The sequence below is a fragment of the Zootoca vivipara genome, chromosome Z2, assembly GCF_965207765.1.
Source record: "Zootoca vivipara chromosome Z2, rZooViv2.hap1.1, whole genome shotgun sequence".
NCBI classification, from domain to species: Eukaryota; Metazoa; Chordata; class Lepidosauria; order Squamata; family Lacertidae; genus Zootoca; species Zootoca vivipara.
Window position 1 is genome coordinate 49,607,899 of NC_142585.1, and position 23,715 is coordinate 49,631,613.

General features: G+C 45.2%; 1 long non-coding RNA gene across 1 annotated transcript; it reads left to right on the top strand.

Moving 5' to 3' along the window:
• The first annotated feature begins 1,527 nt into the window (after positions 1-1,527).
• Positions 1,528-2,859, top strand: LOC148686675 (uncharacterized). The gene is made up of 2 exons (XR_015948778.1): positions 1,528-1,724; positions 1,950-2,859. It is a non-coding gene; the product is annotated as an uncharacterized LOC148686675 (long non-coding RNA).
• The last annotated feature ends 20,856 nt before the right edge of the window (positions 2,860-23,715 follow it).

The window sequence follows — 23,715 nt, forward strand, 5'->3', positions numbered from 1 at the left end:
GGAGTACTGTGTCCAGTTCTGGGCACCACAGTTCAAGAAGGATCCTGACAAGCTGGAACGTGTCCAGAAGAGGGCAACCAAAATGGTCAAAGGCCTGGAAACGATGCCTTATGAGGAACGGCTTAGGGAGCTGGGTATGTTTAGCCTGGAGAAGAGAAGGTTAAGGGGTGATATGATAGCCATGTTCAAATATATGAAAGGATGTCATATGGAGGAGGGAGAAAGGTTGTTTTCTGCTGCTCCAGAGAAGCGGACACGGAGCAATGCATTCAAACTTCAAGAAAGAAGATTCCACCTAACTTCCTGACAGTAAGAGCTGTTCGACAGTGGGATTTGCTGCCAAGGAGTGTGGTGGAGTCTCCTTCTTTGGAGGTCTTTAAGCAGAGGCTTGACAGCCATCTGTCAGGAATGCTTTGATGGTGTTTCCTGCTTGGCAGGGGGTTGGACTGGATGGCCCTTGGGGTCTCTTCCAACTCTATGATTCTATGATTCTATGTTTAGCATGGAGAAGAGAAGGTTAAGGGGGGATATGATAGCCATGTTCAAATATATGAAAGGATATCATATAGAGGAGGGAGAAAGGTTGTTTTCTGCTGCTCCAGAGAAGCGGACACGGAGCAATGGATTCAAACTTCAGGAAAGAAGATTCCACCTAACTTCCTGACAGTAAGAGCTGTTCGACAGTGGGATTTGCTGCCAAGGAGTGTGGTGGAGTCTCCTCCTTTGGAGGTCTTGAAGCAGAGGCTTGACAGGCATATGTCAAGAATGCTTTGATGGTGTTTCCTGCTTGGCAGGGGGTTGGACTGGATGGCCCTTGTGGTCTCTTCCAACTCTACGATTCTATGATTCTATGAACTTCCTGACACTAAGAGCTGTTCGACAGCGGGATTTGCTGCCAAGGAGTGTGGTGGAGTCTCCTCCTTTGGAGGTCTTGAAGCAGAGGCTTGACAGGCATATGTCAAGAACGCTTTGGTGGTGTTTCCTCCTTGGCAGGGGGATGGACTGGATGGCCCTCCTAGTCTCTTCCAACGCTATGATTCTATGATTCTAATAGTATAACCACCTAAACATTAGGAAGAACTTCCTGACAGTAAGAGCTGTTCGGCAGTGGAATTTGCTGCCAAGGAGTGTGGTGGAGTCTCCTCCTTTGGAGGTCTTGAAGCAGAGGCTTGACAGGCACATGTCAAGAAGGCTTTGATGGTGTTTCCTGCTCGGCAGGGGGTTGGACCGGATGGCCCCTGGGGTCTCTTCCAACTCTACGATTCTATATCAGGGGCATTTTCCTGCCACCTTCAGGACCCTCGACGCTGCCACCCGCTAGTGAACAAAGGCAGTTTGCCATTCTCGCTCCTTTGCACGAGGGCCTTACAGAAAGGCTGGCTCGCACGAGCAGAGGAGCCCTCTTTCGAAAGGGATCTGGAAAGGAAAGGAAACGGTGGGCGGAACGCCTTGTGGGCTTTTATCCCAGGGTGCCGTTCAAAGGGTGGGTCCCTTAGTTGGGGGGGGGGATCCTGAGGCGAGGGGTATGTAGTGCGAGGGGGCCAAAGGCACAGTTACACGAGGCAGGTTAGGAATGTGTTTAGAAAGTTGATTTGGGGTGAAGGGGTGGTAGCAATTCAGGGGAGAGAGAGAGAATGGCCTTCAGAGTAGGGTGGGTCACTCCTTGGCAGCAAATCCCACCGCCGAACCGCTCTTACTGTCAGGAAGTTCTTCCTAATGTTGAGGTGGTTATACTATTAGAATCATAGAATCATAGAGTTGGAAGAGACCCCAAGGGCCATCCAGTCCAACCCCCTGCCAAGCAGGAAACACCATCAAAGCATTCTTGACATATGCCTGTCAAGCCTCTGCTTAAAGACCTCCAAAGGAGGAGACTCCACCACACTCCTTGGCAGCAAATCCCACTGCCGAACAGCTCTTACTGTCAGGAAGTTCTTCCTAATGTTGAGGTGGAATCTTCTTTCTTGAAGTTTGAATCCATTGCTCCGTGTCCGCTTCTCTGGAGCAGCAATGAGTAGGGTGGGTCCTAAAAAACTTTTTTTTTTTTTGGAAAAGGTTTCCTCCCTCCATCTTCTATCAGGCGTACGGTATAAACATAGTCCAGTTTCAAATTGGGGACAGATCGGTTCGTATCTAGACCCTGCTCCTACAGATGGAAATTTTTGCCTCGCTGCGAGCGATGAAAACGTAGGAATTGGACTCGTTTATTCTCGGTATGTTAAATTGAGAACTAATCAACATACATTTTAGGTTTGATGTAGAGCCATAATAGTTGGATACTATTATTTTCGGCAATATTTATTTATTTAAGATCAAACATGTTGATAATTTACATGAAAAACCAATGGTTTTGAACAAATTATATGGAACAATTAAGCAAACGGTGTACTAAACAAGTGAACATAAACATTAAACAAGAAAACACCACTCATATTATGTGTTGCATCCAAACGTCACGTTATACTTAATTACTTAGGTATAAATTGTACTAAATGCTTACGTTTTGTGTAATTAATAAAACTATGCCTTATATGCAATATTATACATTGTACTTGTACACCATATATGCTAAAAATATGCTTTTATGCCTTACACTAAACCTCTATTTTGGTAATCAGTAATTAATTAATTACTTAGGTATAAATTGTACTAAATGCTTACGTTTTGTGTAATTAATAAAACTATGCCTTATATGCAATATTATACATTGTACTTGTACACCATATATGCTAAAAATATGCTTTTATGCCTTACACTAAACCTCTATTTTGGTAATCAGTAATTAATTAATTACTTAGGTATAAATTGTACTAAATGCTTACGTTTTGTGTAATTAATAAAATTATGCCTTATATGCAATATTATACATTGTACTTGTACACCATATATGCTAAAAAATATGCTTTTATGCCTTACACTAAACCTCTATTTTGGTAATTAGTAATTAATTAATTACTTAGGTATAAATTGTACTAAATGCTTACGTTTTGTGTAATTAATAAAATTATGCCTTATGCAATATTATACATTGTACTTGTACACCATATATGCTAAAAATAGGCTTTTATGCCTTACACTAAACCTCTATTTTGGTAATTAGTAATTAAGTATAATGCGATGTTTGGATGCAACACATAATATGAGGGGTGTTTTATTGATTAATATTTGTGTTTAACATACTGAGAATAAATGAGTCCAATTCCTATGTTTTCATCACTCGTAGCGAGGCAAATTTTCCATCTGTAGGAGCAGGGTCTAAATATTAACCGATTTGTCCCCAATTTGAAATTGGACTATGTTTATACCATACGCCTGATATAAGATCGAGGGAGGAAGCATTTTCCCAAAAAAGTTTTTTATGACCCACCCTCATGTTTAAAGCAATAGGAATGTGAAACTACTGGTAAAAAGAAATAGCACTGATTGTATATACATTCGACAAAGGGAAAAAGTATGCTGGCGGATAATAATTTGTATTATTATAATTTGTTACTCTTTTTGTCCTTTTTTCTGTTTTGTGTTGTGTGTTTTTCCCCCCTTTCCCCTACCTTTCTCCTTTTTTGTTGAGAAAGGAGGGTTGAAAATGCGGACTGGAAAGTGTAAAAATGTAAAATTGTAAACGTTTGTGTTCTGATGAAGGAAAAATAAATAAATATTACTTTAAAAACAACAACAACAACAAGGTGGGAGGAGAAGAAGGTGTCCCCCTCTCGCTTTCTTTTATCATCTGTAGGAGCCTCTGAGCCAAAAAAAACCACACAGTTTCCCATTCTCTCAAAGCTCTTTCCAAGTTAGCACAGAGTATGGAAACCCAGGGGTTAAAAAAAGCAAACCACCTGTTTGAAATAATCAGGATTTTTTAAATATATATAAAACTACAGAATAAACATGAGTCAGCAGTGTGATGCAGCAGCTCAAAAAGCCAATGCAATTCTGGGCTGCATCAATAGGAGTATAGCATCTAGATCAAGGGAAGGAATAGGACCACTGTATTCTGTTCCGGTCCGACCTCACCTGGAGTACTGTGTCCAGTTCTGGGCACCACAGTTCAAGAAGGATCCTGACAAGCTGGAACATGTCCAGAAGAGGGCAACTCCACCACACTCCTTGGCAGCAAAGAAGGAGACTCCACCACACTCCTTGGCAGCAAATCCCACTGCCGAACAGCTCTTACTGTCAGGAAGTTCTTCCTAATGTTGAGGTGGAATCTTCTTTCTTGTAGTTTGGATCCATTGCTCCGTGTCCGCTTCTCCGGAGCAGCAGAAAACAATCTTTCTCCCTCCTCCATATGACACCCTTTCGTATATTTGAATATGGCTATCATATCACCCCTTAGCCTTCTCCTCTCCAGGCTAAACATACCCAGCTCCCTAAGCCGTTCCTCATAAGGGTTGGGAGCGGTGGCTAATACCCCAGAGGACAGGATCCCACTTCAAAATGACCTTCACAGATTAGACAACTGGGCCAAAGTAAACAAGGTGAATTTGAACAAGGAGAAATGTAAAGTACTACACTTGGGCAGAAAAAACGAAAGGCACAAATACAGGATGGGAGACACCGGGCTTGAGAGCAGTACATGTGAAAAGGACCTAGGAGTCTTGGTAGACCACAAACTTGACCTGAGTCAGCAGTGTGATCCAGCAGCTCAAAAAGCCAATGCAATTATGGGCTGCATCAATAGGAGTATAGCATCTAGATCAAGGGAAGTAATAGGACCACTGTATTCCGCTCTGGTCAGACCTCACCTGGAGTACTGTGTCCAGTTCTGGGCACCACAGTTCAAGAAGGATACTGACCAGCTGGAACGTGTCCAGAAGAGGGCAACCAAAATGGTCAAAGGCCTGGAAACGATGCCTTATGAGGAACGGCTTAGGGAGCTGGGTATGTTTAGCCTGGAGAAGAGAAGGTTAAGGGGGGATATGATAGCCATGTTCAAATATATGAAAGGATGTCATATAGAGGAGGGAGAAAGGTTGTTTTCTGCTGCTCCAGAGAAGCGGACACGGAGCAATGGATTCAAACTTCAAGAAAGAAGATTCCACCTCAACATTAGGAAGAACTTCCTGACAGTCAGAGCTGTTCGGCAGTGGGATTTGCTACCAAGGAGTGTGGTGGAGTCTCCTTCTTTGGAGGTCTTGAAGCAGAGGCTTGACAGGCATATGTCAAGAATGCTTGGATGGTGTTCCCTGCTTGGCAGGGGGTTGGACTGGATGGCCCTTGTGGTCTCTTCCAACTCTACGATTCTATGATTAGGAAGAACTTCCTGACAGTAAGAGCTGTGCGGCAGTGGGATTTGCTGCCAAGGAGTGGGGTGGAGTCTCCTTTTTTGGAGGTCTTTAAGCAGAGGCTTGACAGCCATATTTCAAGAGTGCTTTGATGGTGTTTCCTGCTTGGCAGGGGGTTGGACTGGATGACCCTCGGGGTCTCTTCCAACTCTAGGATTCTATCATTCTGTGACTCTCTTTTGCAACCTCGGAGTTGCGGTCCAGGACGCCTGGAGGCTACCAGGTTAAGAAAGACTAATTTAGGGTGTATCTTCAGGTCTCCTCCCCGCAAAATCTTTGTTCTTTGTGGTTTACATCTCCTTGCTTCCCAGCCGAGCTCCACTCGAAAGAAAAAATCCGGAACAACCCGCAGGGGAGGTTGCAGAGGCATGTGCAGAGTGCCAACTCGAACGATCTGCCCCAGGTTTCCCGTCGGGGCCAAATGCTGGGCCCCAGAGATTTGAGTCGGGGGGCTTTTCTTGGGGGTGGGGGGGAGGGAGAGAAATTTAAAGCCTACTTGAGAGCTTTTATTTCCAAGTGTCATCCTGTAAATTGTTGTCAAAGACTTCGAGAGAGAGAGGGAAAGTTTGAATTGATTGTGTAAAGCACGGGTGTCAAACACAAGGCCCGGGGGCCAAATCCGGCCCGCCAGACCTCGTCATGTGGCCCGCCGAGCGCCCCAGCCAGCGGGACCCAGCAGTGGGACCTTGCTGCTGAAGCGCCACGCCAACAAAGCGCCGACAAAAAGCTGGGGCCGGGGAAATGCTTTTTGCCCCTGGGTCCCTTCGCGCTCTTTTCTGGTGCTGAATCAAGGCGGCGACCCCCCCCCTTCCCTTTCTTTCTTCCTCTCTCTCGTTCTTATTCTTTCTTTCCCTCTCCTTCCTTCCTTCTTTATCTCTGTCTTCTCTCCCTCTTTCTTTCCTTCTTTCCTACTCTTCTTTCTCTCACCTCTTTCCTTCCTCTCTCCCTCCTGCTCCCTCTTTCCTTCCTCTCTCCCTCCTGCTCCCTCTTTCCTTCCTCTCTCCCTCCTGCTCCTTCCTTCCTTCCTTCTTTCCTTCCTTCCTTCCTTCCTTCCTTCCTTCCTTCCTTTCGTCCTTCCCAACTTTCTTCCTCTCCCTCATTCTTATTCTTTCTTTCCCTCTACTTCCTTCCTTCTTTCTCCCTTTCCGTCTTCTCTCCCTCTTTCTTTTTCTTTCCTTCTTTATTCCCTTCCTTATTTCCTACTCTTCTTTCTCTCCCCTCTTTCCTTCCTTCCTTCTTCTCTCCCTCCCACTCCCTCCTTCCTTCCTTCCTTCCTTCCTTCCTTCCTTCCTTCCTTCCTTCCTTCCTTCCTTCCTTCCTTCCTCCCTCTCCCTCTCCCTCTCCTCAGAAACATAGGATGCTGCTTTATACTTCTGGCCCTTAAACCCTGGAACCAGGAGAGCAGCTTCAGTGAGTCAACCTCAGCCAGTCCCTTTGGTGAAGGGTGGTGGCTCACTGGCGGAACATCTGTCCTGCATGCAGAAGGACCCCAGCATCTCCAGGTACTAGTAGCTCTGCAAAGGTCCTGCATGAAACCCTAGCGAGCCTCCACCACCCAGTGCAGTTACCAAAAATCATTTTTCAATAAATTGTACAATAATTGTACATTTGAATATCTACTTGCCATTATTCTGACTATGTTTCTGCTTTCAGAGCTAGTTATTACTTACATTATTACAAAAAACAGTAATAATTGAATGCAGTGACAATAATTTATGAGAATAAAGAGTGGACACATAGTCCTACAGATACAACCGGCCCTTTGAGGGTGACCAAACTGCTGATGCGGCCCCCGATGAATTTGAGTTTGACACCCCTGGTGTAAAGCGTTCAATGTTGTTGGGACCGCGAGTATAATTACAGATTTCTTTCTCCTTACAATTTTGTCAGAGTGGTCTTTTTGGTACTCACACTTCCCTGGCAAGGGCGAGGAGGGAGGTGGTTTTGGCCTGTTTTCCACCTGTATATCTAACAGAGATGGATTCTTCAGCTTAACAAGTCCCACTGACATTTTAAGTTTCCTCTCCTGGGGGTGGAGGGGGGGGTCACTTTCGTTCCTGGTGAATTAATTTCTCAAAAAAAAACAAAAACAAAGCAAAACCCATGTTCTGTCATTCGTCATCCAATGCATCCCCCCCGGCATAAAATCGAGTTGGAGTGTTTCTTCATCTTCCCAATTTTATTTTATTACATCATAATCATCATAATTTATTCTTGATACCCCGCCCATCTGGCCGGGTTCCCCCAGCCACTCTGGGCGGCTTCCAACAAAATACAGAAATCAAACATTAAAAGCTTCCCTAAACAGGGCTGCCTTGAGATGCCGTCTAAAGCATAGCTGACAAGTAGCCCGTTTTCCCCGGGGAAACCCTTCGTTTTTACTTACCTTTTCCCGGTGTCCCCCCCCCCGTATCACTTCGTCTCCCGTTCTTCTCCGTTATTTTCTCCTGCCGGCGGCCATTTTTTCCCTTTTCCGATTTGCCCTTCTATGGGCACGAAAACGGCCGCCGCCAGCTTCAAAAGTCGCACCTACGCAGGTCCGGAAGTGCATAGACGTGACTTCCGGCGGCGGCCATTTTTGGTGCCCATAGATGGGCGGAGCGACACCGGAAGTTGCGCCGGCGCACTTCCTGACGTGCGTACAAGCGACTTTGGAAGCCGCCGGCGGCCATTTTGGGTGCCCATCGAAGGGCAAAGCGACACCGGAAGTTACGTCGACGCGACTTCTGGCGTCACACGGCTGCCGGTCCTGGATTCTGCAGTCCGGAACTTGGAAGGTAAGGTCTAAAAGTCTGGTAATTGTTGTTCTCTTTGACCTCTGGTGGGAGGGCGTTCCACAGGGCGGGCGCCACCACCGAGAAGGCCCTCCGCCTGGTTCTCTGTAACTTGGCTTCTCGCAACGAGGGAACCGCCAGAAGGCCCTCGGCGCTGGACCTCAGTGTCCGGGCAGAACGATGGGGGTGGAGACGCTCCTTCAGTACTTCCTGACAGTAAGAGCTGTTCGGCAGTGGGATTTGCTGCCAAGGAGTGTGGTGGAGTCTCCTTCTTTGGAGGTCTTTAACGATGGGGGTGGAGACGCTCCTTCAGGTATACCGGACCGAGGCCGTTTAGGGCTTTAAAGGTCAGCGCCAACACTTTGAATTGTGCTCAGAGAGCCAATGTAGGTCTTTCAAGACCGGTGTGATGTGGCCGCTCCCAGTCACCAGTCTAGCTGCCGCATTCTGGATTAGTTGCAGTTTCCGGGTCACCTTCAAAGGTAGCCCCACGTAGAGCGCATTGCAGTAGTCCAAGCGGGAGATAACTAGAGCATGCACCACTCTGGCTAGACAGTCTGCAGGCAGGTAGGGTCTCATCCTGCGTCCCAGATAGAGCTGCCCTGGACACAGAATTGACCTGCGCCTCCATGGACAGCTGTGAGTCCAGAATGACTCCCAGGCTGCGCACCTGGTCCTTCAGGGGCACAGTTACCCCGTTCAGGACCAGGGAACCCTCCCCACCTGCCCGCCTCCTGCCCCCCACGAACAGTACTTCTGTCTTGTCAGGATTCAACCTCAATCTGTTAGCCGCCATCCATCCTCCAACATATATGCCCTACCTTTCCCCTCCGGGGAGCTCAAGGGGGCTCACATGGTTCTCTCCCCCCCCCTCAATTAATCCACACGACTACGCTGTGATGAAAGGCAGCGACCGGCCCTGAAGGTCAACCAAGTGGGCTACATGACCGAGTCGAGATTCGAACCCTGGTCTCCTATTCCAACATGCCCTAACCACTACACCAGAACAGCGCTCATGCTGCCTTGGAGCCTACATGATTGTACAGACTGAGTCTGGTGTCCAAAGAACACTTTAAAAACATCAGCTCAAAACACTTTAAAAACATCAGCTCAAAACACTTTAAAAACATCAGCTCAAAACACTTTAAAAACATCAGCTCAAAACACTTTAAAAAACAAACGATTTCATGCAGAATATTCTACGAGGGATACTGAAAATACATTAAGCCAGCCTAATGCTTCAGGTTCAGCAATGCTTGGGGGGGGGGGCTTTAAAAAGTCTTCTTTTAGAAAATGGTGCAAGCCAAAGATAAGCACACTTCAAAAAAGCAAGAATGCTGTATGACCTCCTCCTAGATTGGAATACCAAGGATGAAGCAACTAAAGAGTGCATGATCAAATGGGCAGTAGATCTAGGCCAGTGGTTCCCAACAGGTGCTCCGGGGACCCCCCAGGGGTCCGCGAGCAATGCCAGAGGGGTCCGCAAGATGCTATTAGAATAAAAAATATATTAAATCTATTTCGTATGATAACAGATTTTTTTTTGTTTTGGCCGCTTCTTGCATGAGCAGAGTCTAGCGCAAAACTAGAATTAGATAGAGGCCGTAGTTCCGCTGTATGCCGCTAGGTGGCGCTTTACAAACACTCCTGTTTTGCAAAGAGGCAGCGCGCGCATTCGACTAGCGCTCACCTCCCCAAGATGCTTTGCGCGCGTCGGCTTCATTGGTGCGCTACTGCGCAGGTACCCTGTCTTCTCCATTCCCCTCCCTCCTCCCTGGCGTGCGCTGCCTCTTTGCAAAACAGTAGTGTTTGTCAACAAGAAACTTGGAGATAAGGCAATGAAAAAGATCCTTCCATTTGCAACCACATATCGGTGTGAGCCTGTTGTCTTTGTCCATGGAGTTTGCCGGAAGAAATATCAACAACCTCAGATATGCAGATGACACAACCTTGATGGCAGAAAGCGAGGAGGAATTAAAGAACCTTTTAATGAGGGTGAAAGAGGAGAGCGCAAAATATGGTCTGAAGCTCAACATCAAAAAAACCAAGATCATGGCCACTGGTCCCATCACCTCCTGGCAAATAGAAGGGGAAGAAATGGAGGCAGTGAGAGATTTCACCTTCTTGGGCTCCTTGATCACTGCAGATGGTGACAGCAGTCACGAAATTAAAAGACACCTGCTTCTTGGGAGAAAAGCAATGACAAACCTAGACAGCATCTTAAAAAGCAGAGACATCACTTTGCCGACAAAGGTCCGTATAGTTAACGCTATGGTTTTCCCAGTAGTGATGTATGGAAGTGAGAGCTGGACCATAAAGAAGGCTGATCGTCGAAGAATTGATGCTTTTGAATTATGGTGCTGGAGGAGACTCTTGAGAGTCCCATGGACTGCAAGAAGATCAAACCTCTCCATTCTTAAGGAAATCAGCCCTGAGTGCTCCCTGGAAGGACAGATCATGAAGCTCAGGCTCCAATACTTTGGCCACCTCATGAGAAGAGAAGAATCCTTGGAAAAGACCCTGATGTTGGGAAAGATTGAGGGCACTAGGAGAAGGGGACTCCCTGGAAAAGACCCTGATGTTGGGAAAGATGGAGGGCACAAGGAGAAGGGGACTCCCTGGAAAAGACCCTGATGTTGGGAAAGATTGAGAGCACTAGGAGAAGGGGACGACAGAGGACAAGATGGTTGGACAGTGTTCTCGAAGCTACGAACATGAGTTTGACCAAACTGCGGGAGGCAGTGCAAGACAGGAGTGCCTGGCGTGCTATGGTCCATGGGGTCACGAAGAGTCGGACACGACTAAACGACTAAACAACAACAACATCGGTGTGAGCAAGCATTTTCTTCCATGTGTTTCATGAAAAACAAATATAGGAATCGGCTCGACATGCGGTCGGATTTCAGAGTGAAAGTTTCAGGTTTGGAACCTAATATTTCAGAAATAATGGACTCAAGGGACCGATTTAACTCATCTCATTAAGAACTGAAAATTAAAACTCACTGTATACTGATGGTTACAGGTAGGTAGCTGTGTTGGTCTGGATCGAAGTAAAATAAAAAAAATTCCTTCAGTAGCACCTTAAAGACCAACTCAGTTTTTATTTTGGTATGAGCTTTCGTGTGCATGCGCACTTCTTCAGATATACTGATGGAGTACTCTGTTGCAACTGTAAAAAACGTATCAATATAAAATATAAAAAGACTCTTAATTTGGCTCTCACTTTTTAATTTTAGGATTAGGAATTAATGGGGGTCCTTGTCACAATAGCGGCTCGATGAGGGGTCCTCGAGAAAATTCTGTTGGGAACCCCTGATCTAGGCTATAATATTAGTATTGATCAATGGCAAAACGTATGGAAAAATCAAATCAGATTTACAGCCTGCACTCTTTTAAAAGAAAACATCATGAAGAGGATGTTTAGATGGCATCTTACGCCGGTTAAGTTAGCAAAAATCAACAAGTCGAACAATAAAAAATGCTGGAAGTGTAACATCAAAGAAGGGGACTTCTACCACATGTGGTGGCTCTGTGCTAAGGTCAAGATCTATTGGGAGCAAATATATAATGAACTAGTGTATTTCAGCCCGTTCAATAACGGGCTCTAGAACATCCTGGGGTTCGGAGAAGCGCTTGCGCAGCGCTTCTCCGAACCCTGGGACCTGTCATTGCTGTCGGCGGCAAGGGGACAGGAACGGAGGAGGAGAAAGCGCTGCTTTCTCCTCCTCCGTTCCTCTCCCGCAGCCGCCGACAGGAAGCAGAACTCCCAGGGTTCGGAGAAGCGCTTGCGCAGCGCTTCTTCGAACCCTGGGACCTGTCCTTGCTGTCAGCGGCAGGGGGACAGGAACGAAGGAGGAGAAAGCGCTGCTTTCTCCTTCTCCGTTCCTCTCCCGCAGCCGCCGACAGGAAGCAGACATCCCAGGGTTCGGAGAAGCGCTTGCGCAGCGCTTCTCCGAACCCTGGGACCCGTCCTTGCTGTCGGCGGCAGGGGGACAGGAACGGAGGAGGAGAAAGCGGCGCTTTCTCCTCCTTCCTTCCTCTCCCCCAGCCGCCGACAGGAAGGACGCGCGCACTCTCCCCCCCCCCCCCCGCCTCCTCCAACCGCCGCTCCTCACGGCCAGGGAGGGTTGTGAGGAGGCCTTCGCCGGCCTCCACCCCGGCGGGAGCGGCGGTTGGAGGAGGCAGAGTGGGGGGAGAGTGCGCGCGCGCAGTCTCTGCTGTCCAATCCCTGTATCCCTGGGGCACATGCGCAGTGACCCAGGGACACACGGGACATCTGGACGCAGGGACAACATGGACATTATTATATAGGATTAAAAAGGATTGTTACGATACACGTTCCCCAAAAGACCTGAAGAAATGTTATTAGGAATCCTAAGCAGAAGTATAAAGAAAGAAGACCACAAACTTTTCATGTATGCCACCACGGCCGCAAGAGTTGTTGTTGTTGTTGTTTAGTCGTTTAGTCGTGTCCGACTCTTCGTGACCCCATGGACCATAGCACGCCAGGCACTCCTGTCTTGCACTGCCTCCCGCAGTTTGGTCAAACTCGAATTCGTAGCTTCGAGAACACTGTCCAACCATCTTGTCCTCTGTCGTCCCCTTCTCCTAGTGCCCTCCATCTTTCCCAACATCAGGGTCTTTTCCAAGGATTCTTCTCTTCTCATGAGGTGGCCAAAGTATTGGAGCCTCAGCTTCACGATCTGTCCTTCCAGGGAGCACTCAGGGCTGATTTCCTTAAGAATGGAGAGGTTTGATCTTCTTGCAGTCCATGGGACTCTCAAGAGTCTCCTCCAGCACCATAATTCAAAAGCATCAATTCTTCGGCGATCAGCCTTCTTTATGGTCCAGCTCTCACTTCCATACATCACTACTGGGAAAACCATAGCTTGAACTAGACGGACCTTTGTCGGCAAGGTGATGTCTCTGCTTTTGAAGATGCTGTCTAGGTTTGTCATTGCTTTTCTCCCAAGAAGCAGGCGTCTTTTAATTTCGTGACTGCTGTCACCATCTGCAGTGATCAAAGAGCCCAAGAAAGTAAAATCTCTCACTGCCTCCATTTCTTCCCCTTCTATTTGCCAGGAGGTGATGGGACCAGTGGCCATGATCTTGGTTTTTTTGATGTTGAGCTTCAGACCATATTTTGCGCTCTCCTCTTTCACCCTCATTAAAAGGTTCTTTAATTCCTCCTCACTTTCTGCCATCAAGGTTGTGTCATCTGCATATCTGAGGTTGTTGATATTTCTTCCGGCAATCTTAATTCCGGCTTGGGATTCATCTAGTCTGGCCTTTCGCATGATGAATTCTGCATATAAGTTAAATAAGCAGGGAGACAATATACAACCTTGTCGTACTCCTTTCCCAATTTTGAACCAATCAGTTGTTCCATATCCAGTTCTAACTGTAGCTTCTTGTCCCACATAGAGATTTCTCAGGAGACAGATGAGGTGATCAGGCACTCCCATTTCTTTAAGAACTTGCCATAGTTTGCTGTGGTCGACACAGTCAAAGGCTTTTGCATAGTCAATGAAGCAGAAGTAGACGTTTTTCTGGAACTCTCTAGCTTTCTCCATAATCCAGCGCATGTTTGCTATTTGGTCTCTGGTTCCTCTGCCCTTTCGAAATCCAGCTTGCACTTCTGGGAGTTCTCGGTCCACATACTGCCTAAGCCTGCCTTGTAGAATTTTAAGCATAACCTTGCTAGCGTGTGAAATGAGCGCAATTGTGCGGTAGTTGGAGCATTCTTTGGCACTGCCCTTCTTTGGAACCACGGCCGCAAGAGTTATTTTAGCGCAAAAGTGGAGAACAATGGAAGTGCCAACGATAGAAGACTGGAGGGAGAAGTTGATAGGATACTCAGAGCTGGCGAGGCTAACGGGGAGAATCAGGGATCGAAAACAACAAAAGTTTCAAAAAGAATGGGAAAAATTTGTAATTTATAGGAAAGACTATTGTAAAATTTAAACAAAGAAAGACCAAGGAGAAAATAAAATGAAAAGGGGGGGGGGAGAGGAAAACTGGTAGATTACCATTATAAAATGCAACAAGAGGAGAAAGTAACCAGGACGTAAAATTAATTATGTGGGAAAATAAATGAAAAAAGGTATCTGGTAGAATATATAATGGGACGGAATCAACTGGATGGGAAAGAAAACCAAAAGAGAGAGAGGAGGAAGTCAAGGTTGGGGAAAATGAGGTGAAGATGAAAACAAAGAACGGGAAGAAAAATGTAATAACTTGAGACACAAGCCCAGGTCGACCATTGGTATGAAAGGATATTTTATTTGAGAAATGTAAGTTATGAATGGATAACTGTGGTCTCTTTTTCTTTTTTGTATGGAATTGCTTTTTCTTCTTTTTTATGTGATTTGTTATTGCACATAGTTGTAAAATCAATAAAAAGCATATTATAAAAAACAAAAGCAAGAAAGCTTGGCATGTAACAAGAAAAAACTGTGGCCGACCTACAGAGAACTGATTGAAAACAAAGAAGGGAACATTTAACTTAAAAAAATATGAAAATTCCTTCAGTAGCACCTTAAAGACCAACTAAGTTTATATTTTGGTATGAGCTTTCGTGTGCATGCACACTTCTGCATGCACACGAAAGCTCATACCAAAATATAAACTTAGTTGGTCTTTAAGGTGCTACTGAAGGAATTTTCTTATTTTGCTTCGACTCAGACCAACACGGCTACCTACCTGTAACTTAAAAAAATATGAGGAGTTAAAATCATCAGGGCTAAGTTGGCTAGAATTTTTCCAGTTGAAGGCCCCATATGACAAAAGACATCAAATCACGAGGAATTAATATTAAAACAACTAAATTTGGAATATTGCTTAATAATGATAAAATCATAGCCAAAGTATAGAAGTTATTAGGAGAAACAGAAGAGGAAAAAGGGAAATGGTTAACAAAATGGGAACAAGATCTAGGCTATGAAATACCATATGAAAGAACATATGCGAGAACTATTTTTAACAATAAGAACTCAAGAGGGGGAAATGAGGAAGTCTGAATCTGTTTTTGTTTTTTGTTTTTTTTTGTTTTTTTGTCGTTTTTTTATGTATTTTTCTTCTTTGTGCCTTTTTCTTTTTTCTTGTATTTCTTGTTAAAATCTAATAAAAATTATATTAAAAAAAGAAAAAAAAAGAAATACCATATGAAAATTGGTCAAAAGACATAAACTTTACCGCCTGTTATACGTTAAGAGGAAATGATATAAAGATGTACTACAGGTGGTACATGGTCCCGGAAAAACGGGCAAAAATAAATAAATCGTTAAGTAACCAATGCTGCAGATGTAATGCAACAACTTCAAAGGTAGCCCCACGTAGAGCGCATTGCAGTAGTCCAAGCGGGAGATAAACAGAGCATGCACTACTCTGGCGAGACAGTCTGCGGGCAGGTAGGGTCTCATCCTGCGTACCAGGTGGACTTGCCCGATGGTTAAAAATTTTTGGGAAGTAATCCACGAGGAGATTACAAAATTATTAAAAATATCATTTGTAAAAAAAAAAAAGCAGAAATGTATTTACGAGGCATTCTGAATAATAGTATACCGAGCGAAAAAATCGGTATCTTTACGTATGCTTCAATGGCTGCAAGCTGGGGCGTAGCCAGGATGAAAATCGGGGGGGGGGGGGGCAAGGGGCGGGGAGCAAGGGGCGGGGCCAAGGGGCAGGGCGGGGCCACATCGGAGCAGCCCGAAATCGGGCTGCTCCCACTCCCTCCTCCCCCTCCGCGATCGGAAGGGACGAGGGGGAGCCAGGATCAGCCCAAAATCGGGTTGCTCCGACTCCCTCCTCCCCCTCTGCGATCGGAAGGGACGAGGGGGAGCCAGGATCAGCCCGAAATCGGGCTGCTCCGACTCCCTCCTCCCCCTTCGCGATCGGAAGGGACGAGGGGGAGCCAGGATCAGCCCGAAATCGGGCTGCTCCGACTCCCTCCTCCCGCTCCGCAATCGGAAGGGACGAGGGGGAGCCAGGATCAGCCCGAAATCGGGCTGCTCCGACTCCCTCCTCCCCCTCCGCGATCGGAAGGGACGAGGGGGAGCCAGGATCAGCCCGAAATCGGGCTGCTCCCACTCCCTCCTCCCCCTCCGCGATAGGAACGGACGAGGGGGAGCCAGGATCAGCCCGAAATCGGGCTGCTCCCACTCCCTCCTCCCCCTCCGCGATAGGAAGGGGCGAGGGGGCGCCAGGATCAGCTCCGATCCCCTCCTCCCCCTCTGCGATCGCCGGGGCGGGTGGAGGGAAAGCCCCAGAGCCGCGCAAAGCGGTTGCCTGGCTTTCCCTCCGCCCGCCCCACAGCCAGCTAGGGAGACGGCACCGGGCGGGCAGTGGGGCAGGCTGGCCAGTGGCCCTGCTTCTAGGGGGGGCAACTGCCCCCTCCTGCCCCCCCTGCCTACGCCCATGGCTGCAAGACTTTTAATAGCCAGTAGCTGGAAAAGCACAAATATTCCATCCAAAGGACAATGGGTTGATAAACTATGCGAATATTTAGAACTGGCTAAATTGACGGATATAATCCCCCAAAAACACATAATTAGGAAACAATGGGAGTGGCTAAATGAGGACTTGGAGAAAGATGACCTGGGAACAAAAATCCGGTTGTTCCTTCAATGACCTTGCCGGAAATGGGAATTGGATTTAGTCGGAATGTAAAAACGGTGATTTGTTATCAGAACGATGTATACGGAAAGACAGGATCTATATCAGGGGCCCCCAAACTAAGGCCCGGGGGCCGGATGCGGCCCAATCGCCTTCTGAATCCGGCCCGCGGACAGTCCGGCAATCGGCATGTTTTTACATGAGTAGAATGTGTCCTTTTATTTAAAATGCATCTCTGGGTTATTTGTGGGGCATAGGAATTCATTCATATATTTTTTTCCGAAATATAGTCCGGCCCCCCATGAGGTCTGGGGGACAGTGGACCGGCCCCCTGCTGGAAAAGTTTGCTGACCCCTGATCTATATGTTACGAAAGCAATTGTACGAAGAAGCGGTGGAAGTTGTGACCTACCTTGACGGACATGACGCAATGTCCCTATTTCACTCATTTCTTCTTTCTTTTCTTTTCTTTTGATCGTGTCTTCTTTTTTCTTCTTTTCAAGTCTTTACTTTCTATATGTTCTTCTTACTTCTTACTTTTTTCTTTCTTTTTTCTGACTTTTCTCATGGGTTCTACTTGTACACGTAATGATGTCGTATGGTTTGTTTAAATGTAATGTTTGTCACTTGTTATTGCTTTTACTTGAGCAAACTCATAAAGGATTTTAAAATTTTAAAGAAAGAAAAGCGAGAAAGCTTGGCACGACTGCCTTAGAAGCCTGAAGTAAGAAGAAAATATAGAAAGTAAAGACTTGAAAAGAAGAAAAAAGAAGACAAGATAAAAAGAAAAGAAAAGAAAGAAGAAATGAGTGAAATAGGGACGTGATTTGGTACTTTTTCTCTCTCTAGCACACTGATGGGCAACCTTTTGAGCTTGGTGTGTCAAAATTCGCCAAAAAACGAGCGTAACTCGGGTGGTGTGTCACTTCGAGTAAAAAACCATGATTTCGCGATATTTATAGTTTAAATAACAAAAATGTATAATTGTAATATATAACTGTATTCAATGAACCAAAAACTAATTATTTAACCTAACCAAAAACCCCTTATTTATCACAAAGTGCCCAGAGTTGTTGAGCTTTTTGGGGGGAGCTGCTGAACAAAGTTTTGGAGGTTTTTTGGGGAGGTGCAAAAGTTGCTTTGCTTTTTTGGGGGGGGTGCCCCAAAGCTGCTGCACTTTTTTTGGGGGGGGAGAGAACAGAAATAAATGACGAATAATACCTTCTCTGGAACTAACACGCAGCACTGACGTAGTCTGCCAAAGCGCCAAAAAACCCAGCACAGAACGGGTTAAAAAACGAACGCTGTCGCACCCAATCACAGTCTGCCAAAGCGCCAGGAAAAAAACCAGCACAGAAAGGGTTAAAAAAAACCAATCTCTGGCTACCAGCAACAACAACAAAAACCCAGCACAGAAAGGGTTGAAAAACCAATCTCTGGCTACCAGCAACAACAACAAAAAACCAGCACAGAAAGGGTTAAAAAACCAATCTCTGGCTACCAGCAACAACAACAAAAAACCAGCACAGAAAGGGTTAAAAAACCAATCTCTGGCTACCAGCAACAACAACAACAAAAAAGGATTCGGGTTTTAACAGCGGAGACAAGTTGTAGCGGAGACTAGAGGAGCGGGAAAACAAATGCAGGGGAAACCAACAACAACAGCGCGAATGGGCCGATGGGGCGTGTGCCAGCAGTGAGGACTATGCGTGTCACGTCTGACACGCGTGTCATAGGTTCGCCATCCCTGCTCTGGCACCTAGAAAATGTGTGAGAGTGCAGCCTCCCCCAGCCTGGTGCTCTCTAGATGTGGTTGGGGTACGGCTCCCGCCTTGCTCAATCTGCACTTGGCAGTTTTCACTTGTTGATAGAATTGTATCCCCCACTTTGTTCTCCAAGGAGCTCAAGGTAACATGTGCACAGTTCTTCCCCCTCCTACAACAACCTTGTGAGGTAGTTACAGGTAGGTAGCCGTGTTGGTCTGAGTCGAAGCAAAATAATAATAAAAAATCCTTCAGTAGCACCTTAAAGACCAACTGAGTTTTTATTTTGGCATGAGCTTTCGTGTGCAGGCACACTTCGTCAGATACACTGAAACGGAATCCACCAGACCCTTATGTATATTCAGAGGGTGGGGTGATGGGAGTGGTAAACCTGTAGATGGCTGTTAACGACTGTTGACGACTGCAATTAGTCCTGGGGGGGGGGGGAGCAAGGGCGGACACATAGCAATGGATTCAAACTACAAGAAAGATTGTTTTCTGCTGCTCCAGAGAAGCGGACACGGAGCAATGGATTCAAACTACAAGAAAGAAGATTCCACCTCAACATCAGGAAGAACTTCCCGACAGTAAGATCTGTTCGGCAGTGGGATTTGCTGCCAAGGAGTGTGGTGGAGTCTCCTTCTTTGGAGGTCTTTAAGCAGAGGCTCGACAGGCATATGTCAAGAATGCTTGGATGGTGCTTCCTGCTCGGCAGGGGGTTGGACTGGATGGCCCTTGGGGTCTCTTCCAACTCTATGATTCTATGATTCTATGAACTTCCTGACAGTAAGAGCTGTTCGGCAGTGGAATTTGCTGCCAAGGAGTGTGGTGGAGTCTCCTTCTTTGGAGGTCTTTAAGCAGAGGCTTGACAGGCATATGTCAAGAATGCTTGGATGGTGTTTCCTGCTTGGCAGGGGGTTGGACTGGATGGCCCTTGTGGTCTCTTCCAACTCTAGGATTCTATGATTCTATGAAACTACAAGAAAGAAGATTCCACCTCAACATCAGGAAGAACTTCCTGACAGTCAGAGCTGTTCGGCAGTGGGATTTGCTGCCAAGGAGTGTGGTGGAGTCTCCTTCTTTGGAGATCTTTAAACGGAGGCTTGACAGGCATATGTCCAGAATGCTTTGATGGTGCTTCCTGCTCGGCAGGGGGTTGGACTGGATGGCCCTTGGGGTCTCTTCCAACTCTATGATTCTATGATTCTATGAACTTCCTGACAGTAAGAGCTGTTCGACAGTGGGATTTGCTGCCAAGGAGTGTGGCGGAGCTTCCTTCTTTGGAGGTCTTTAAGCAGAGGCTTGACAGGCATATGTCAAGAATGCTTTGATGGTGCTTCCTGCTCGGCAGGGGGCTGGACTGGATGGCCCTCGTGGTCTCTTCCAACTCTATGATTCTATGATTCTAACCATCCCTTTTTGCAGAGAGAACTCTGGGACCCTCCTTTGTGTGGCTTGGGCTCGTTCTTTTCCTTCCTGTTGTATGAACACATTTAGCAATTCTCATGTTTTATTATGTGCTTGTTCTATGTATCTGATTCTTAAATGTTTGATACGTGAGTGAGTGAGTATTTTTAAACGATCTGGTTACAGGTAGGTAGCCGTGTTGGTCTGGGTCGAAGCGAAATGAAAAAAATTCCTTCAGTAGCACCTTAAAGACCAACTAAGTTTTTATTTTGGTATGAGCTTTCGTGCGCATCGTGTGTATCTGAAGAAGTGCGCATGCACACGAAAGCTCGTACCAAAATAAAAACTTTGTTGGTCTTTAAGGGTCTCTGAAGAAGTGCGCATGCACACGAAAGCCCGTACCAAAATAAAAACTTTTTTTTATTCTTTGTTCCTTTTTTTCCTCTCTCTCTCTTACGACGTTAGATTCCCCCCCCTTTTTTAAAAATATATATCTTTCGTCTCTTTTTTCTTCTTTCTTTTTCTTTTTTTCTTTTCTTTTCTTTTTCTCTCTTTTTTTGTTCTTTTGTTTTTTCTTGTATTCTCCTTTCCTGAGATATTTCTTTAAATCTCCTCTTTTAAAACCAAAAAATATTTCAGGTTAGGCCTTAGTTGCTGTCTAGTTTGTCCACTACTTTTTCCTTTTCCTATCGAGCTTTCCTTATAATTGTCCTATCGGACTTTTAAACTTTGACAAGAAATTTGAAAATAATATTAGCAATATAGCTCTATAGGTAGGAATGTAATGTGTGTAGGTATGGCATGTTAGTGTAGGCAATTGATTTTTTGTTTATGTCTTGTATGACGAACGGCATGAATGTATGTGTATTATTCTTTGTTTTATCTATGTGCAATAAAATAAAAATTAAAAAAAGAGGAAAACTTAGTTGGTCTTTAAGGGTGCGCATGCACACGAAAGCTCGTACCAAAACAAAAACTTAGTTGGTCTTTAAGGGTATCTGAAGAAGTGCGCATGCACACGAAGGCTCATACCAAAATAAAAACTTAGATGGTCTTTAAGGTGCTACTGAAGGAATTTTTTTTTCTATTTTGCTTCATAAAATTTGTACACCATTTGACTGTTGAAACAGCGACACACAAACACCGAAGCAACTTACAAAAAGATCCAAACAATCAAATTAAGAATAAGGAAAAACTAACCACAGCAATTTAAAGAAGAAAGAGAAAAACAAAAATACAGAATGCAAAAATACAAAAGAAAAACAAAAAATAAAAAGTTATAAAGCATTACATCTTATCGTCCTCACAGTGTAATTTGGGACATCCTCGGGTTCCCGTCCCTGTGGTTCTTATGTACATTTCTAAGTAGCAAATTCTACATCCAAATAATCACCTTTTAAAATACATCTCTTTTTTTCCCTTTCTAAATAGCCTCTTCAAATATTCCACAGTTTTATTTCCCACTTAATTTCCCCCTTAATTTCTAATCTAAAATATTACTTTAGCCTACTTTTTAAAGTACAATTTAAAATCTTTTTTTTAATTTTTTTATTAAATTTTCCAATTAAACACATTTAAAACAATATACGAAACAAACAAACAAACAAACATTCAAAATACATACATCCCTCTTTTAACAATTCTCATTCCTCATTACAAAATACTCCGCCGAGTTTGACTTCCCTCCCTCCCCTCAATAGGTTTTCTAATCCGCTCTTATCTCGCAGTTCCTTTATATCTAGTCTTTAAAGTCAATTCGTAGGATTTATTTCAAGCCCGCAAGTGTCTTTTAAACCTCTACAATTCTTTTCCATATAATCCACAAATTTACTCCAATCCCTTAGAAACCTCGTCTCCCTCTGGTTTCGAATCCTGCTAGTCAGTCTCGCTAATTCTGCATATTCAATCATCTTTGTCTGCCCGTCTCCGATTGTCGGGAAGTCCTGGGTCTTCCATTTTTGGGCTAATAATGTCCTCGCCGCGGTTGTCGCATACAAAAATAAGATATTATCCTCCTTGGTTATCTCTTGACCTATCATTCCTAACAAAAAGGCTTCCGGTCTCTTGGGAAAGGTATACTTAAGAATCTTTTTCAGTTCATTATATATCATTTCCCAATAGCCTTTAACCTTTTCACATTTCCACCACATATGATAAAAATTCCCCTTCCTTTTCATTGCATTTCCAGCACATTCTATTACTCATCCTATACATTTTTGCTAATTTCACCGGGGTTAAATGCCATCTATACATCATCTACATGGATGTAGATCAGTCTACATCCCAATTCCAAAGAAGGGCAGTGCCAAAGAATGCTCCAACTACCGCACAATTGCGCTCATTTCACACGCTAGCAAGGTTATGCTTAAAATTCTACAAGGCAGGCTTAGGCAGTATGTGGACCGAGAACTCCCAGAAGTGCAAGCTGGATTTCGAAGGGGCAGAGGAACCAGAGACCAAATAGCAAACATGCGCTGGATTATGGAGAAAGCTAGAGAGTTCCAGAAAAACGTCTACTTCTGCTTCATTGACTATGCAAAAGCCTTTGACTGCGTCGACCACAGCAAACTATGGCAAGTTCTTAAAGAAATGGGAGTGCCTGATCACCTCATCTGTCTCCTGAGAAATCTCTATGTGGGACAAGAAGCTACAGTTAGAACTGGATATGGAACAACTGAGTGGTTCAAAATTGGGAAAGGAGTACGACAAGGTTGTATATTGTCTCCCTGCTTATTTAACTTATATGCAGAATTCATCATGCGAAAGGCTGGACTAGATGAATCCCAAGCAGGAATTAAGATTGCCGGAAGAAATATCAACAACCTCAGATATGCAGATGACACAACCTTGATGGCAGAAAGTGAGGAGGAATTAAAGAACCTTTTAATGAGGGTGAAAGAGGAGAGCGCAAAAGATGGTCTGAAGCTCAACATCCAAAAAACCAAGATCATGGCCACTGGTCCCATCACCTCCTGGCAAATAGAAGGGGAAGAAATGGAGGCAGTGAGAGATTTGACTTTCTTGGGCTCCTTGATCACTGCAGATGGTGACAGCACTCACGATATTAAAAGACGCCTGCTTCTTGGGAGAAAAGCAATGACAAACCTAGACAGCATCTTCAAAAGCAGAGACATCACCTTGCCGACAAAGGTCCGTATAGTTCAAGCTATGGTTTTCCCAGTAGTGATGTATGGAAGTGAGAGCTGGACCATAAAGAAGGCTGATCGCCGAAGAATTGATGCTTTTGAATTATGGTGCTGGAGGAGACTCTTGAGAGTCCCATGGACTGCAAGAAGATCAAACCTATCCATTCTGAAGGAAATCAGCCCTGAGTGCTCCCTGGAAGGACAGATCGTGAAGCTGAGGCTCCAATACTTTGGCCACCTCATGAGAAGAGAAGACTCCCTGGAAAAGACCCTGAGGTTGGGAAAGATGGAGGGCACTAGGAGAAGGGGACGACAGAGGACGAGATGGTTGGACAGTGTTCTCGAAGCTACGAACATGAGTTTGACCAAACTGCGGGAGGCAGTGGAAGACAGGAGTGCCTGGCGTGCTCTGGTCCAGGGGGTCACGAAGAGTCGGACACGACTAAACGACTAAACAACAAAAACAATACATCATCTTCCAAACATTCTCTTTCCAAGCAGTACATGCTGTGAATTTCATTGTTTGGTTCCATAGTTTCAACCCGGCATCGTATTCAATATTATGCCCCAAATCCCTAGCCCATTTTATCATTACCTCTTTCGTCAATTCATCTTTAAAATCTTTCCACCCTTCTTCCATCGCTCGTTCTCCCTGCTTGCGGATTCGTCCGGTCATCTCAGCCAGTTCCATAGACCTACTTCTTTGTAGAAAAGGTGTGGGGGGAATT